Source organism: Benincasa hispida, chromosome 11 (assembly GCF_027475165.1).
Source record: "Benincasa hispida cultivar pf3 chromosome 11, pf3_genome.v1.1, whole genome shotgun sequence".
NCBI lineage: Eukaryota > Viridiplantae > Streptophyta > Magnoliopsida > Cucurbitales > Cucurbitaceae > Benincasa > Benincasa hispida.
The window spans coordinates 19,042,909-19,059,155 of record NC_143488.1 but is presented as its reverse complement, the minus strand read 5'-3'; the positions used below and the strand labels follow the sequence as shown (position 1 = coordinate 19,059,155).

At 35.2% G+C, this 16,247-nt stretch overlaps 1 long non-coding RNA gene across 1 annotated transcript; it reads right to left on the bottom strand.

Moving 5' to 3' along the window:
- Positions 1-10,631: 10,631 nt before the first annotated feature.
- Positions 10,632-16,243, bottom strand: LOC150032463 (uncharacterized). The gene is made up of 3 exons (XR_016524384.1): positions 16,132-16,243; positions 11,617-15,560; positions 10,632-11,550 (listed from the first exon to the last, which is right to left on the bottom strand). It is a non-coding gene; the product is annotated as an uncharacterized LOC150032463 (long non-coding RNA).
- Between the last annotated feature and the right edge of the window lie 4 nt (positions 16,244-16,247).

Genomic DNA, 16,247 nt, shown 5'->3' with positions numbered 1-16,247 from the left:
TTTTTAACAAACTCTAAAACTACTCTAATCTAGAAGACCCTTCAACCATGCAATTAGATTTTAGTCTAAATTCCCTTTTTTTAGGGTAAAAATTTAGACCAATTAAACAAATTAAACAAATAATCCGTGATCAAGATATTATAGGCTTTAAACACATGAAAACATATTAGTAAAAAAAAATAAGCATAAAATCATGAAAGAAATTAAAAAAAAGTCGGTGCAAAATTATTTAATTAAATCAAAAGATCAGTGGTTACATCAAATATCTCTAAGAGTTTAGCCATTCATGCTTTACATGCATGACAAAAAATTATAATAAAGAGGAAAATGAGAAAAATTAATGTCACATGTCAATCGTCTCTCCCAAAAAGTCTTTCAAACTCGCAAGATTGTGTAGAAATTGAAATAGAGATTTTTTTTTTCTTTCCAAGAAGTCTCCTTCAAATGGGATGGGAAATGATGTATAAATAGGCAAAAATTTTGCATCATCTCGACGTGGTGAAAATTCTAGATTTTCTAGCAATACTTTTTAGCTTTAAGCATGTATATGTGATATACAAGTAGATCATGCCTTAAATGATAACCTAAATAGGTCTGTAGTATAAGGATTAAGGTTAGATACCTGATCCTTGTGACACTACGGATACGGCCCACTTTGTAGAGGTTTGCAGGTGTTGTAAACTACTACAGATGATAGATCCTGACCATTCATGTGGAGACGTGTGAGCGGGGGTGTCCTATACGAAGAGTTTGTATAAGATCAGACCACGAGATGACTAGACTCTGTATATAACGTCGTTGATACTAGAGACTTACATCTCACCTAAACGACCATAAGTGACACGACCTCAATCCTAAGTGTTTTGGGAACTCCTACCTTTGAGGGCGGTCATTTGATTAGTATAGGTGAGATTGGCCAGATTGCCAGCTCAACATGCCTACCTTTGGGGACTTATCTGATCTGGGAGCTGAGAACTCAATCCACAAGATGAAATTCACTCATTTCCCGAAGCAGGGATAAGTAGAGAGATTGCTCCGTTAAGGGCTGATTTCAGAGCTTGAACATAGTGGCCATAGATTCTCTTTAGAAGAGAGGACTCAGTCGTAGTAGGACTATGACTTATGTTCATTAGAGAAATCAGTGGTACTTAAGAAGTTAGATGTAACTACAAGGGCATAACGGTTATTGGCCCAGCTGTACTTACGAATGATCTGTGAAGGGTTGTCGCATTGCTAATTAGTTAAGATGGACACATAATATATCTCTGATTGGTTAGGATGGACACATAAAGTTTGTCTCTGATAATTAAATCTTTTTCTCTAATAACCAATTGAGTGGGAGATTATTGGTGGATCATGGTAACCATGAGATAAAAGGAAAATTGTTTTCCTAATTTTAGTAAGTTTTAGCAAATGTTGAATTTGTGAATTTTCTCACAAAAAAGAAGTTGTCAAGTAAATACGAAGCGATAGCTTGACAAAGGTAAACGATTGTGTAGTGTTTGTAGGCGACAAACACGGATCTAAGCGATGAGCTAAACGATTGCTTAGCTTTTGCTAAACGATTGGGCATCGACCTATACGATAGGTTCAGTCTTCTCCCACTTGCTCAATCGTTTACACGATTATTGATTTCTCCATTCTTCTACCTCAAACCAAGTCCACACAGAGCCCATCCTTTGGATTCTCACACCGAGAATACCAAGGTAGCCTTCTTGGTGGTGTCATACTCAACTCGACACTGACGAGGTTCTGTGGAGGTCGTTCGTGTTGTTGGGGTGTTCGTGACCAAGGTGATCGTTGAGGACGAGTGTGCGGTGTTCGTGCTGTGGAGCGGTCGTGTTGTTCGAGCGTTCGAGATTGCTATGTTCGAGCGTTCGTGAGCAAAGAGCTTGGAGACGAGTCGACAAATGTTCGTAGCATTTCTCCTTGTTCATTTGTATTTTCATGTTGTAATTTATGTAATGAATACATAACCGTTTTTCTTTGTTTACAACTGTAATTTGTAATGTTCATACATGATTGTAATTTGGAATGATCTTTTCCGCTGCTCATGGAAATCCTCATGTTTGATTTTCTTCAATTGGTATCAGAGCCAGGTTGTTCTAATATTCCAAATTTTAAGTCTGTTTTGAACATCATTTTACAGTCGCGGTGGGTTTTTACATTTATATTTAATTGTTAAGTGCATTTGTGGTTGGAGTTGATGAATGTTTCAAGTTTAATTGCCTTTTGTTAAAGCTTTATGTAATTACAAAGTGTTAATTTGTAAGGGCCCCTGTGTCTTTGGGCAAAATTAACTTGCAATCGAGTTTGTAATTCAAAGAGTTTGAGTTAGTAGAGTCGTTCGTGATGAAGTTTCGACGCATGGAGATGCAGTTCTCAACGAAGAAGAAGACCAAGCGTTGATCGTATCATGTAGCCTAAGGTAAACGATCGTTGAGAATTAACTAAGCGATTGTTTAAATTTTTCTAGACAATCGTGTAGTATTTACTAAATGATCGTTTAGCTAATGCTAAGTGATGGGGTAAATCGTTTACTCGATCGCGTAGCGTTGGTTTCCTGATCGCGTAGACACTAGAGGTAGATGATCGTAGTGGGAGCATGTGATGTTCATCGTTTAGTAAAAGGTGCGCGCTAAACGATCGTGTAGTTAGCAAGCCTCATCACTTAGTTACTACCTACACGATCACGCGTATATAATACGGAGGCGCTAACTAAGCGATCGCTTAGGCAATGATGCTTTACGACATCGTAGTCGCTTAGACGATCGCGGAATGCAGGTATTGTGTGAAGCACGCTAAGCGATCGCGTACCTCAAGCTTCGTCGCTTAGTAAAAGGTACACGATCGTATAGTATTTACTGAATGATCGTTTAGCTCTGGGAGCGTTGGTAAGCGATAGATCAAAGCGTTTGTTTTATCGTGTAGACGATCGCGAGGAGTTTAGTACACTATGGTTGTAGACACGATGCTTTGTCCGAGCGGTTCAAGACCCGGTTCGCCTGTTTGAACCGGAGACTCCTTGTGTTCGTAATAGTTAGCTTTAATTTTGTGTTTTTAAGGCAATTTTACCCGGTTCATCAACATTTATTTTATTATACATGTGATGTATAAATCTTATATGCCAAAGTATTTGACATATATTTTAAAATCCACCTTAGGTTGTGCAATTATTCATGCATCATGTATTATAAATGTTATAATCGAGCATGAAGAAATTACTTGAAAGCATGCGCATGCATCATTCATGAAATATAAGAGTTATATTTTGCATGCAGTGAGCATTATCATGCATCATCCATTTATTATAAATGCTATAGTCTAAGGGTGATTGGAAGCACGTTTTGCTTGTTTCATTGTTGTGTTTGTATAAGTGTTATATAAAAGAAGTAGCAATGAATGGGCAATGCATTGAGCATGACATTTAGGTTGTTTATAAGCGTTATGAATGCCTTACATGTGTTAGCTTCGCATTGTGGTGTTGGTTTCAGTTTAAGTGTTATAAAGGAAAGTAAACCTAAAATCAATAAGAAAGAGTTGCATACGGACTTAGGGTGAACTCAAGTTTTTTAAAAGGGTTTTAAAATTGAATTGAGATAGACCTAAGTTCAAGTGATTCTAAAGAGTTTAGCAACCTAGTTTAATCTTTTAAAATCGGTTTAATAGGTTTAAATTGGTTGGCATAAAAGATTAAATTTGTTTTAAATCTATCTATAAGGGATCTTTTGTCTAAGGTGGGTTCTGGCTAGGCTAGGGTTTCTTAAGTTGACGGAAACGTAACACCCTTACCTAGCAACCTACCTGGAAAGGTGAATTAGATAGATTTTCAATAAGCAAGCGACGATTTGGTCAAAGGCTCCGTTAAAGAGTTTAATGGATGATGATCAAAAGTTGTTTAACTATCCAAGGTAAAAGTTACTCTTGGGCAAACCTAAAAGTTACTTAGTTAAAATCCTTAGCCGTGTTTTTTCTAAGTAAACTAAACCCTAGGTTATAAAATACTCAGTGGGAGAAAGAGATGTATCTGACATGTCTATGATTCCATTCACGTTTCTCCCTGTATGTTCACACCGTGAGATTCATGTTTGGCCTCGTGGTGTCCTGGGAGTATCCCCCTTTGGATGGTGTTTGCATGAGTCAATATCAAGGTGAACGAAAAGAGTATTTATAGTAAGTGGGTAAAAGGTGTGTGACAACATGTTCTATGGTCTTTGTCAATGGTTCACACCGTGAGATTATTCTATACTCCCTCGTGTCGCCTTTGAGCGTCCCCCTTCGAATGGGTTTGTGTAGTTGGTCAAGATCAAGGTGAACTTCAGAAATGGATAGGGTCGCTTTAGGTTTTGCTCCCTTCGGATTGGCTTTTTGGGGCGGACCTCTAGGGCCTAAAATGACAGGTCACACTTACGAGAGATTGTTAAGTAAGTTAATGATCTCTTGGCCAAATCAATGATGGCTAGTCATTATAGGAGCAAGAGTTGTTCTGGTATTAATGATTGGTTGAGAACTTCTGAATTCAGAGGAGGGATAACTGACCTCCCTTCGGGGGCTTTTGTCTTAAACCTTTGAAGTATCATTGCGAAACTAGATGTCACACAGGGTTCATATTAGTTTTTTTAAAACCTTATTGGATGTTGTTTTGTTTTACAACGGGTATTCTCTTAAAACCTAACGTAGGTCAATGTGTTTTTCTTTTCAGCAACTCGTTAGTATTTCCATTTAAAGCTTTTAATATGACCGACTACTTACAGTGGAAAGAATTGTGTGAAACAAATTTTGTGGCAAACGACCTCGATCCCACTACTCTCCAAAAGAGGAGACAAGACAGTAAATCTGATTTATTGGTCTTGGAGACGTGTCTGGTAGAGAATGATGATTCTGCTTGGATCCTTGATTCAGGTGCTACCAATCATGTCAGTTCCTCTTACTAAGGATTCAGTTCCTGGCAAACGTTGCCATAGGGAAAGATGACTCTTCGAGTCGGTATTGGTGAGGTTGTTTCAACTATTGTTGTAGGCAGGCTGAAGTTATTTGTTGACAAGAAACGTTATCTATTACTGGATAATGTTTTTGTAGTACCTCATATTAAGAGAAATTTAATCTCGATTTCTTGTCTCATTGAACAAAGCTATACCGTCTCATTTTTTAAGAATAAAATGTTTATTTTCAAGAATAGAATAGAGATTGGTTATGGTTCAATGGAAAGTAACTTATATGTACTAAGGTCGTTAGTCATAAAAGCCTTGTTTAACATTGAAATGTTCAGTACGGCAACAACAGCTAAAAGACCAAAAGTTTAACCTAAGGAAAACGCCCATCTTTGGCATCTTGGGTTGAGTCACATCAACCTCAATAAGATTGAGCAATTGGTGAAAAGTGGACTTCTAAAGATTTTAGAAGAAATCTCCTTGTCGGTATGTGAATCATGCCTTGAAGGCAAGATGACCAAACGACCTATTGCTGGAAAATATTACAGAGCCAAGGAAGCCTTGAAGCTTGTACATTCTGACCTCTGTGGTCCGATGAGTGTTAGGGCTCGAGGTGGGCAAGAATATTTCATCTCTTTCATACATGATTATTCAAGGTACGGGTATCTTTACCTAATGCAACGTAAGTCTGAAGCCCTTGACAAGTTTAAGGAGTATAAGGCTGAAGTTGAAAACTTGTTAGGTAAGAAGATAAAAACACTAAGACTTGGTCGTGGTGGAGAGTATATGGACCTCTAATTCCAGAACTATGATAGAATATGGAATTACATCCCAACTTTCGGCCCCAGGTACACTTCAGTAGAATGGTGTATCGAAAAGGAGAAACAGAGCCTTGTTGGACATGGTTCGGTCTATGATGAGTTATGTTCATCTTTCATACTCGTTTTGGGGTTTTGTAGTGAAAACTGCATGCTACATTTTGAATAACGTTCCCTCGAAAAGTGTTTCCGAAACACCTTTTGAGTTGTGGAGAGGCCGCAAAGGTAGTTTACACCACTCAGGATTTGAGGGAGTACGACCCATGTGCTTGTGACTAACCCGAAGAAGTTGGGACTGCGTTCGAAAGTTTTCCTCTTTGTAGGCTATCCCAGGGAAACGAGAGGTAGATACTTCTATGATTCGAGTGAGAACAAAATGTTTGTTTCTACAAATGCTATCTTTTTGGAAGAAGGCCAAATCTGGGATCATAAACCATGTAGTAAACTTGTTTTACGTGAGATTTCTAGTGATACTGAGACTGTTGAGGGTTCAACAAGAGTTGTTAAACAGGCCGACAGATCAACAAGAGTTGTTGAGGTTGGTACATCTAATCAACCAACTCAAGAGTTGAGACTGCCTCGACATAGTGAGAGGGTTATGAACCCACTGGATCACTACATGGGTTTGACTGAAGCCTAAAACATCATTACAAATGATGAGGTCGATGATTCGTTATCTTTTAAGAAAGCAATGGAGGATGTTGACAAAGATGAATGGGTTAAAGCCATGAACCAGGAAATGGAGACTATGTACTTCAATAACGTCTGGGAGCTTGTTGATCCACCTGATGGGGTAAGACCTATTGGGTGTAAGTGGATCTATAAGCGAAAGAGAGGTTTAGATGGAAAGGTGTAAACCTTTAAGGCTAGACTCGTGGCAAAGGGTTTTACCCAGGTCGAGGGAGTTGACTATGAGGAAACTTTCTCACTCGTTGTCATGCTCAAGTCTATCAGGATTCTCCTGTCTATAGCCACATTTTATGATTATGAAATATGGCAAATGGACGTCATGATTGCCTTTCTTAATGGTAATCTTAAGGAGACCATTTATATGACTCAACCAGAGGGGTTCATCATTCCAAATCTAGAGCAAAGAGTTTGCAAGCTTAATAGGTCCATTTATGGGCTGAAACAAGCATCTAGATCTTGGAACATCAGATTTGACATTGCTGTCAAGTCGTTTGGCTTTAATCAAAACGTTGATGAGCCTTGTATATACAAGAAGATCATCAACAGCTCAGTAGCTTTCCTGGTACTGTATATGGATGATATCCTACTTATTGGGAATGATATAGGGTAATTGACTAACATTAAGAAATTTCTAGCTGCCCAGTTTCAAATGAAAATTTTGGGTGAGGCATAATATGTTATAAGGATTCAGATCATTCAGGATCGTAAGAACAAATGATCAGGCCTGTCTCAGACATCGTACATTGATCAAATGTTGATTAGGTATAGGATGCAGGATTCTAAGAGGGGTTTGTTACCCTTCAGGCATGGAATCATTTTGTCTAAGGATCAATGTCCTAAGACACCTCAAGAGGTTGAGAAGATGAAACAGATTCTCTATGCTTCAGCTATAGGAAGCTTGATGTATGCAATGTTATGTACCAGACTCGATATTTACTATGCAGTAGGGATATTCAGTCGGTATCAGTCCAATCCAGGATTTGATCACTAGATGGCGGTCAAGACGATTCTCAAGTATCTTCGAAGAACGAAGGACTACATGCTCGTATATGGAGATAAGAATCTGATCCTTATAGGATACATAGACTTTGACTTTCAGATCGATCGAGATTCTCGCAAATCGACATCGGGGTCAGTTTTCACTTTGAATGGAGGGGTTGTAGTGTGGCAAAGCATCAATCAAGGATGCATCGTGGACTCCACTATGGAAACCGAATACATAGCCGCTTGTGAAGCAGCTAAGGAGGCTGTTTAGCTGAGGAAATTCTTTCAGATTTGGAAGTTGTTCCAAATATGGATTTGCCTATCACTCTTTATTGTGATAACAGTGGGGCTATGGTCGGGGCAAGTACATCGAATGATCAGGGAGATTGTGCATCACGGTGATGTGATAGTCACGAAGATCGCATTGCTGATCCCTTTACAAAGACCCTCATGGCTAAAATGTTCAAGGGTCACCTGGAGAGTCTGGGTCTACGAGACATGCGACATCTTGTCTAGGGCAAGTGGGAGATGATACTGGGGTATGCCTTAGTTTATTGTATATTGTACATTTTTATATTGTATTGTACATTAGTCCCCCGAGTCATTAGAACAAGTGGAAGATTGTTGGGATTGGTGTCCTAATTCTCCCGGAGTCTCGTTGTTTTTAAAGATACACATTGTTTGATGAATAAAATAAATGTTATTTCATTCTAAAATTTACTAATATCCAATAAACAAAGCTCCTTGGTTATCTTATGTGAACTTAAGCATGTATATGTGATATACAAGTGGATTATGCCTTAAGTGATAACCTAAATAGGTATGTAGTATAAGGATTAAGGTTGGATACCTGATCCTGGTGATACTACAAATACGACCCGTTTTGTAGAGGTTTACAAGTGTTGTAAACTATTACAGATAGTAGATCCTAACCATTCATGTAGAGACGTGCGAGCAGAGGTGTCTTATACAAAGAGTTTGTATAAGACCGAACCACGAGATGACTAGACTTTATATATAACGCCGTTGATGCTAAAGACTTACATCTCACGTAACGACCGTAGGTGACACGATCTCAATCCTAAGTGTTTTGGGAACTCTTGCCTTTGAGGGCGGTCCTTTGATTAATATTGGTGAGAGTGGCCAGATGCCAACTCAACATGCCTACCTTTTTGGGGACTTGTCTAATCTGAAAGCTGGGAACTCAATCCATAAAATGGAATTCACTCCTTTCCCGAAGTAGGGATAAGTAGAGAGATTGCTCCCTTAAGGGTTGAATCTAGGGCTTGAACATAGTAGCCACAGCTTCTCTTTGGAAGAGAGGACTCATTCATAGTAGGACTATGACTTATGTTCATTAGAGGAATCAATGGCACTTAAGGAGTTAAATGTAACTATAGGGGCATAACAGTTATTGTCCCAGCTGTACTTACGAGCAATCTGTGAAGGGTTGTCGCACTGCTGATTGGTTAAGATGGACACATAATATATCTGTGGTAAGGAGAGTTCAGCTGTCGATATTTAATGGAGCGCCTAGTAGTTAACAGATGGTGGATCCCCGTGACTAAAGAGTTTAGTCAGTTATTCATGTACTGTTGAGCTTCGAGCTACAAGTCCATAAGGTCCCCTTGGTAGCTCAATGGATTCAGTTGAGGATTAATTCTTGGTGTTAATTTGAAATGTTCAAATTGACAAGAGGTAATTCGATTATATATGATATAATCGGTATGGTGTATGAGATACATCTAGTGGATGATTGATGTAAATGATATTTACATTAAGTACCATACAATAGAAAAAGAACTATGGTTTATATGTTTTATGAGATGAAGTATTAAAACTATAGATCATAAATATAGTATGATAAGTTGGTTATCATTTATATTTATAATAATATTAATTATTGGATAATTAAATCTTTTTATCTAATAACCAATTGAGTGGGAGGTTATTGGTGGTTCATAGTAACCGTGAAATAAAAGGAAAATTATTTTCCTAATTTTAGTAAGTTTTAGCAAATGTTGAATTTGTGAATTTTCTCACGGAAAAGAAGTTGTCAAGTAAATACGATTTACTGAGCGACAGCTTGACAAAGGTAAACAATCGTGTAGTGTTTTTAGGCGACAGACACGGAACTAAGTGATGAGCTAAACGATCGTTTAGCTTTTGTTAGACGGTCGCTTAGCTTTTGCTAAACGATTGGGCATCGACCTATACGATAGATTCAGTCTTCTCCCACTTCCTCAATCGTTTACACGATTTTTGATTCCTCCATTCTTCTGCCTCAAACCAAGTCCACACAGAGTTCACCCTTTGGATTCTCACACCAAGAATATCAAGTTAGCCTTCTTGGTGGTTTCATACTTAACTCGACACCATCGAGTTTCTGTGGAGGCCGTTCGTGTTGCTAGGGTGTTCGTGACCGAGGCGATCGCTGAGAACGAGTGTGCGGTGTTCGTGCTGAGGAGCGGTCATGTTGTTCGAGCATTCGAGGTTGCTGTGTTCGAGCGTTCGTGAGCAAGGAGCGTGGAGACGAGTCAACAAATGTTCGTAGCATTTCTCCTTGTTCATTTGTATTTTCATACTGTAATTTCTTTAATGAATGCGTAATCGTTTGTCTCTGTTTACGACTGTAATTTGTAATGTTCATACATGATTGTAATTTGGAATGATCTTTTTCGTTGCTCATGGAAATCCTCGTGTTTGATTTCCTTTAGTCAGTTCTTATGAATTTGTTAGCTTTGAAGATGTAGTGGGAAAGCCTCTTGAATCTTCTTTGTCTTGCTTCTTGTAATTGCCCCCTCAGGTACATGCAATGGTCCAATGATTGAATTCACATCATTCCCCTCTTTCTTTAAAAGGATTTGTCCTCAAATAAAGGTTTGTACTCCCTACATCAAAAGAAGTTAAATCAGCCACATAAAATAACTCACCTCGAAGATCTAGTTTGTAGGTATTGTCATTGATTTGTTATATCACTTGAAATGGACCATCTCCTATTGGTTTACATTTAGATCTCCCGTGAATTGGAAACCTTTCCATTTGTAGATCAACCCAAACCCATCACCGGGTTCAAAAATCAATATCTTTCTCTTGTTATTCTTGTAAATGACTAACTTGTGAATTTTCTTTTCAATACTTTCTTTGACTTCTTTGTACAAAATGTTGATGTCTTCTTCCTTGGAAATAACTGTATCACTAGTAAAAATATTAGATGGAAAAACATCATTAGGACTTGGTTAAATCACTAAGCACATTCTTTTACACATAAGTACAAAGTTTGGTACTTCAAATGAAAACAGATTCTCTACTTCCCCTTTTCTCATAAATAAACTCACATTCTTTCTTTTTTTCATCAAAATCTTTCTTTTTTCTCTTTTGATTTTCACTTGCCTATTTATTTCACTTTTTATTTTTTATTTTTTATTTTCCTATCTTCCTGTCAAATTACTTTCTTCTCTCCTCTCTTGATCTTCAAATTATTTTCTTTTCTTTTCTAATTTCAATTGATCATAATGTACTTCATATGGAGATAATGGAAGCAAAGTAAACTTCTTTCCTTTCAAAGTAAATGGGTAATTGTTCAACAATCCATTGCATGTGACTTCTTTATCATATTGTCAATGACGACTTAACAACATATCGCCCGCATGCATCAATACTACATCACAAAGAACCTCATCCTTATATCTTCCCAAAAGAAATAAGAGCCTAGGAGTTTACCTTCAATTCTCAATTGTTTGTCAACCATTGAAGTGTAGAGGTTGATGTCCTAAATCTTGTGGTTTCATAGTTTGTAAATTATTTGTATAACGAGTTATTTATTTAATAAAATAAAGTGTTGTTTTATTTGACATTTAGTCTACATTAACCAAAAACCAATAAACTAAGATCCTAGATTATTTAGTATAGCTTAAACATGTATGTGGTGACATACATGTGGATCATGTTTAAGTAATAACCCGAATGGTCAGTAGTATATGGATAAGGCTGGGTACCCTTTGCACTTCCAACATTGAATAGAGCTAGATTTCTCTCTCGCCTCCTTTGAAACTTCATTCTTTTTAGCATTGGAGCTCTCAGCCTTTACCCTTTTAGTAGCCACAAACTTCCCTTTTGCTTCACTCCTATTTACAAAACCATTATTGTTTTAAACTTTAGAATTTGAGAAGGAATTAGCTTTAGATTTATACCTCTTGGAGTGCTCCTTTTCTTGCATTAATGATCTTCAATTTTGATTGTATAATGATACATATCTTCCCAGTAAAGTTGGAGATTTCTATCAACTGGATGAACAATTTCTCGATTCAAACCTCCAAGGAATATAGACATGGTGTCTTCCTCATCTTCTCGAATTTTTGCTCTTTCCATCAAATTCTCCATCTCTTGATAATATTCAGCCACATTTTTTGTTCCTTGCCTCAAAGCCTGCAATTTAGTTTTCAAATCTCTTTCGTAATGTTTTGGAATATACCTCTTTTTCATGGCTTCTTTAAATTCATCCCATGTTTCTATTGGATCTTCTTATTTTCTTCTTCTCTCAAATTTGAGATGTTAATACCAATTTTCAATATGGTTGGTGAATTTGGCAATGGCAAGCCTTATCTTCTTATTTTCACTATATGTCTTGCAATCAAACACATGTTCTATCTTCCTTTCTCATTCTAAGTATGCCTCTACGTCCACCGTTCCACCAAATGGTGGAATTTTAAGCTTAACTTTGTTATCTCTTTCTTCTTTAATTCTTTCTCCTCTTCTAGGTTGCATAAAATTATTTTTTCCTCTTCCTCTCACGTTTTCTCTTCCTCCAACTTGTCTTTCTTGTTCAACTAAACCAATCACTTTCTCATCTTCTTGTAAGATTCGTTCTTCTCTTTGTTGTGAGCCTTTCTTTCTTGCCCATCCTCCCTCATCATTTCCATCACGCCTTAAGTGGCTTGAAGAATAGCCATATTAGGATCTTGTACTTGTGGTACTCCTTCTCCTTGTGACATTTTCAAGTTAGTAATAAAAGGACCTCACCATACTTCTCATCAATTTCATTCAAGGATAGTCGTGTTAGCTCAAAGATGTAAGAGTTGACTTAAATATTGGCACAATCTCACTAAAAGTTTGATGAAGACCAATTCAAATGAACAACTCTCACAAATTAAGACTAGAGTAACTCAACCTTAGGATCAACGACTCAAAAAATATTTGTAATTTTTTTTTTTTAAAAAAAAACTATTGACAAGAACTTTCATGTGCTTTGGGTCTTTGACTTTATTATTATTATTGCTACTATCTTTTTCTTTATTATTTTTTTTTTGCTAATGTTTTTTTTCCAAGAGCAAGTTTGAAGTAGATCTCAAGACAAGTTGTAGTATGTCTTGTATTACAAGATGTAAGCAGATGCTTTGGAGGAAAAAATGAAATTGAAAACAAATTGAAATAAAGCAAAAATATTTCACCTATAGAGCCGACCAAGAACAATGACCAAATGCTCTAATACCAAATGACAAGTTCTCGCAATGTGCGTTGGATGTAAAGCTAGAGGTCCTTCTAGGATTCTTGTAAACACTCACAAAGAAAGCTAACTTAGATCAAACTTAGAATCTTTGCTGGTCACTCTTAGATCCTAAGACAACTCACTCTAGAATTGACTTGATCAAGACTAATCCAATAAATTGATTTAAACACCAAATCTAAAGCAATATTTGAAAGAAAAGACAACACCAAAGGGGTTGAATAAGCACAATTTTTTTTATATATTGATAATATGAGTTTTAGAGAGCATTACATGTCTTTTTAAAGGCCAAATCTTCGTGGATATGACCAAGAACAAACACAATTAATTACAAATAGTAGAAAATAAGACCTAAGAATTTAAAACTTAATTACATACTAATTAATAAGTCAAAATGCTAAACTTAAAAAATATAGAAAGACTTCAAATTATCTTAAATAACTCCTATAGGAGGCGACAATAATTATTTGCATCTTTGATAAGGCTTGACATCACGTTTTCCCATGCAGTACACACTTGACAGTATTTTCTTTACAAAATCTGCACACTACCTCCATACCATCTTCCAAATTATAAGACTTATCTCGTGTCATCTTCATGTCATTATCTACTTGACTCATTGAACTAACATTATATATAAATTTGGGCTCAAAATTACTTGTCGGTTCTTGTGAATTTGCTAGTTTTTGAAGATGTAGTGTGAAAGCCTTTTGAATCTTCTTTGTCTTACTTCTTATAATTGCTCACTCAAATACATGCAATGGTTCAGTGATTGAACTCATATCACAATCTTCACAATGCCAAGATGCTATGAACAAAATTTTGGTTGCATTTACTACTTCTCTTAGGCTTCAATAGTTAAATTCTTGCACAATTAGCTTGTGTTTTCTTCCCATACACCTTGGTTTGCTCTATTTGTTTCAAATCACAACTCAAACAAATAATCTCATGGATTTCACTATTTAGGCCCCGTTCGAATTGATTAGAAGGGATTTTTTTTTTTATATAAAAAAAGTCATTTTTATTTAAATAAACATTGTTTATAATCAATTTTGAAAATGTTTCAAAAGCTATTTTGAGTGGTTGCCAACTATTCTAAATTTTTTAAAATGACTTATTTTCAAAATTAAACATTTAAAAAATTAAACAAAACACATCCTTAATCTTCAAAATTAGTATAAAACAAGTTCTTGAAATAACACAGTATATATGCTATTAACATCTTGGTTGCAATGACTAGGTTTATGGATTTCTTCATATTTTTTAAGAAACATTTTTTTTTTTTTTTTTGGATCTTTTCACTTCTTGGAGAGAGAAGAAGATGAGATGTTCATAGAAACTAGTCTTACTGAATGTGTCAATTTGTTCAGACAAAATATTTAGAAAATAAAATTTAGTGTATGAAAATGAACTTAATTTTATTGATTTGTGTTTAAGTGTTCTATCTCTAATATATAATCCTTTATGAAATTTTTTCTCTCCCCTCTCTCACTTTGGCTATACGCTTATGCTATGGAAACTCAATTCGATTGTAGTGGTTCTCTAAAATGTTTACTTCAATTCCAGGATTTTGAATTTGAAATTTCAGAATATAAAATTATATTAAAAATAATAAAAATGTTAATAAATATAGTATTTCATGTTATAAATGTTAAATTAAAATATATATTATATAATGTATTAAAATTTATATGGTATTACAAATTAATAATCATACAAAATTTTCAACATAAAACATGCCCATAAATTAATAATTAATAATTCATATTCATCATAATATTTGGTGGGTAACTACACTAGCCTATGATTTATAAATTCGCATTCTAAAAAAAATAAATCTAATTTATAGGTATGGTGATTAACACAAGCATCATTTGAGAGATAACATGGACAATTTTATAATTGATCACAAATTTATAAGTATACATAGGTTAAATATTTATTTTAGTTCCTACGCTTTGAGTCTTGTTCAATTTTAGTCCATGTATTTTTAAATATTTAATTTTAGTCCATGTATTTTTAATAAATCTCATACCATCAGTTCATATACTTTGATTTTATTATTATTATTATTAAAGAAGCCTACAAGAAGGTTTGGAGTTTTTCAAAACTATTTTGAATGGATCTCCTTCCCTTATTATATAATTATAGAGTTTTTTTTTTTTTTTTTTAACTCAGTTAGTTCCGCTCTTTTGTTTTCGTAGTTCTACAACTTTAGTGGAGGTTTCATATCTCTAGCCATCTTGACATATGTTTTAACCAATTAAATTATGTTCAAGTTGATGATTATTATTAATATGAAAAGACAAACAACTTATTCGAGCTGGAGTTTGAATATTACGTGACATAATCAAACCTCGAACTCATTTATGTACTGTGGAAAGATAATGTAAAGTATATGTATATATTTTCTTATTCGTAAAGTATAGAAGCATATAATAGCTCAATTTTGACCCTTAAATCATCATGGTATAAAGATGAATAAACTAATCTAAAAGTGCACATCTCTCTCCCCTTTCTCAATTTTGTACAATTCGTGGTCTTTCTTTTTCTTCCCTAACGACCATCTTTTCATACTTTATGTCTCTCTAAATGTACAATACTCCTTTCCTTTTCTTTTAGTAATTGGATCTACATGAAGGTGAATAGTTATTGCATATAAAAAAAAAAAAATATGCTATTTTAAATATATACAAAGATCAAATATAGGAAAATATATCAAAACATTTATAAATATAGCAAAATATCAGTGTAAGTAAGTGATAGACTATGATAGACCACTATAGTCTATGATAGACCACTATAGTCTATCACTGATAAACTCTGATGGATGTCTATCAGTATCTATCGTTGATAGAATGTGACATTTTCCTATATTTAAAATAATTTTTCTCAAATTTTAGTATGTTTAACAAAAAAAAAATATACATTATGCCACTATAAAAATTGTCAAGGACTGTTCCTATGTCATATTTTGATAAACATGACTAGGTTTTGAATTTCATTTTTTTTTTATTCAAAATAGCAACTTCATGGAAATTTATGATGAGATATATATATTTAGAGGCTCTTTGGATCTTTGGAACAATTCAAGTTTTTTTTTTAGAAATGAAATTCTTTTAAGTGTTAAAATGAAATTTTAAGCACTTGAAAAGTAATTCCAAACAGATTTAAAATAGGTAAGAGACAAAATTTTTCATACAGTTGTGTCGACATGGTGATCGGAGTTCGGGTGACGATAGGAAACAAATTTCACCAAATTCTTTTGAGGACATTCTTGATCCCACACACCGTACCTTGCAGTCATTCCCTACAATC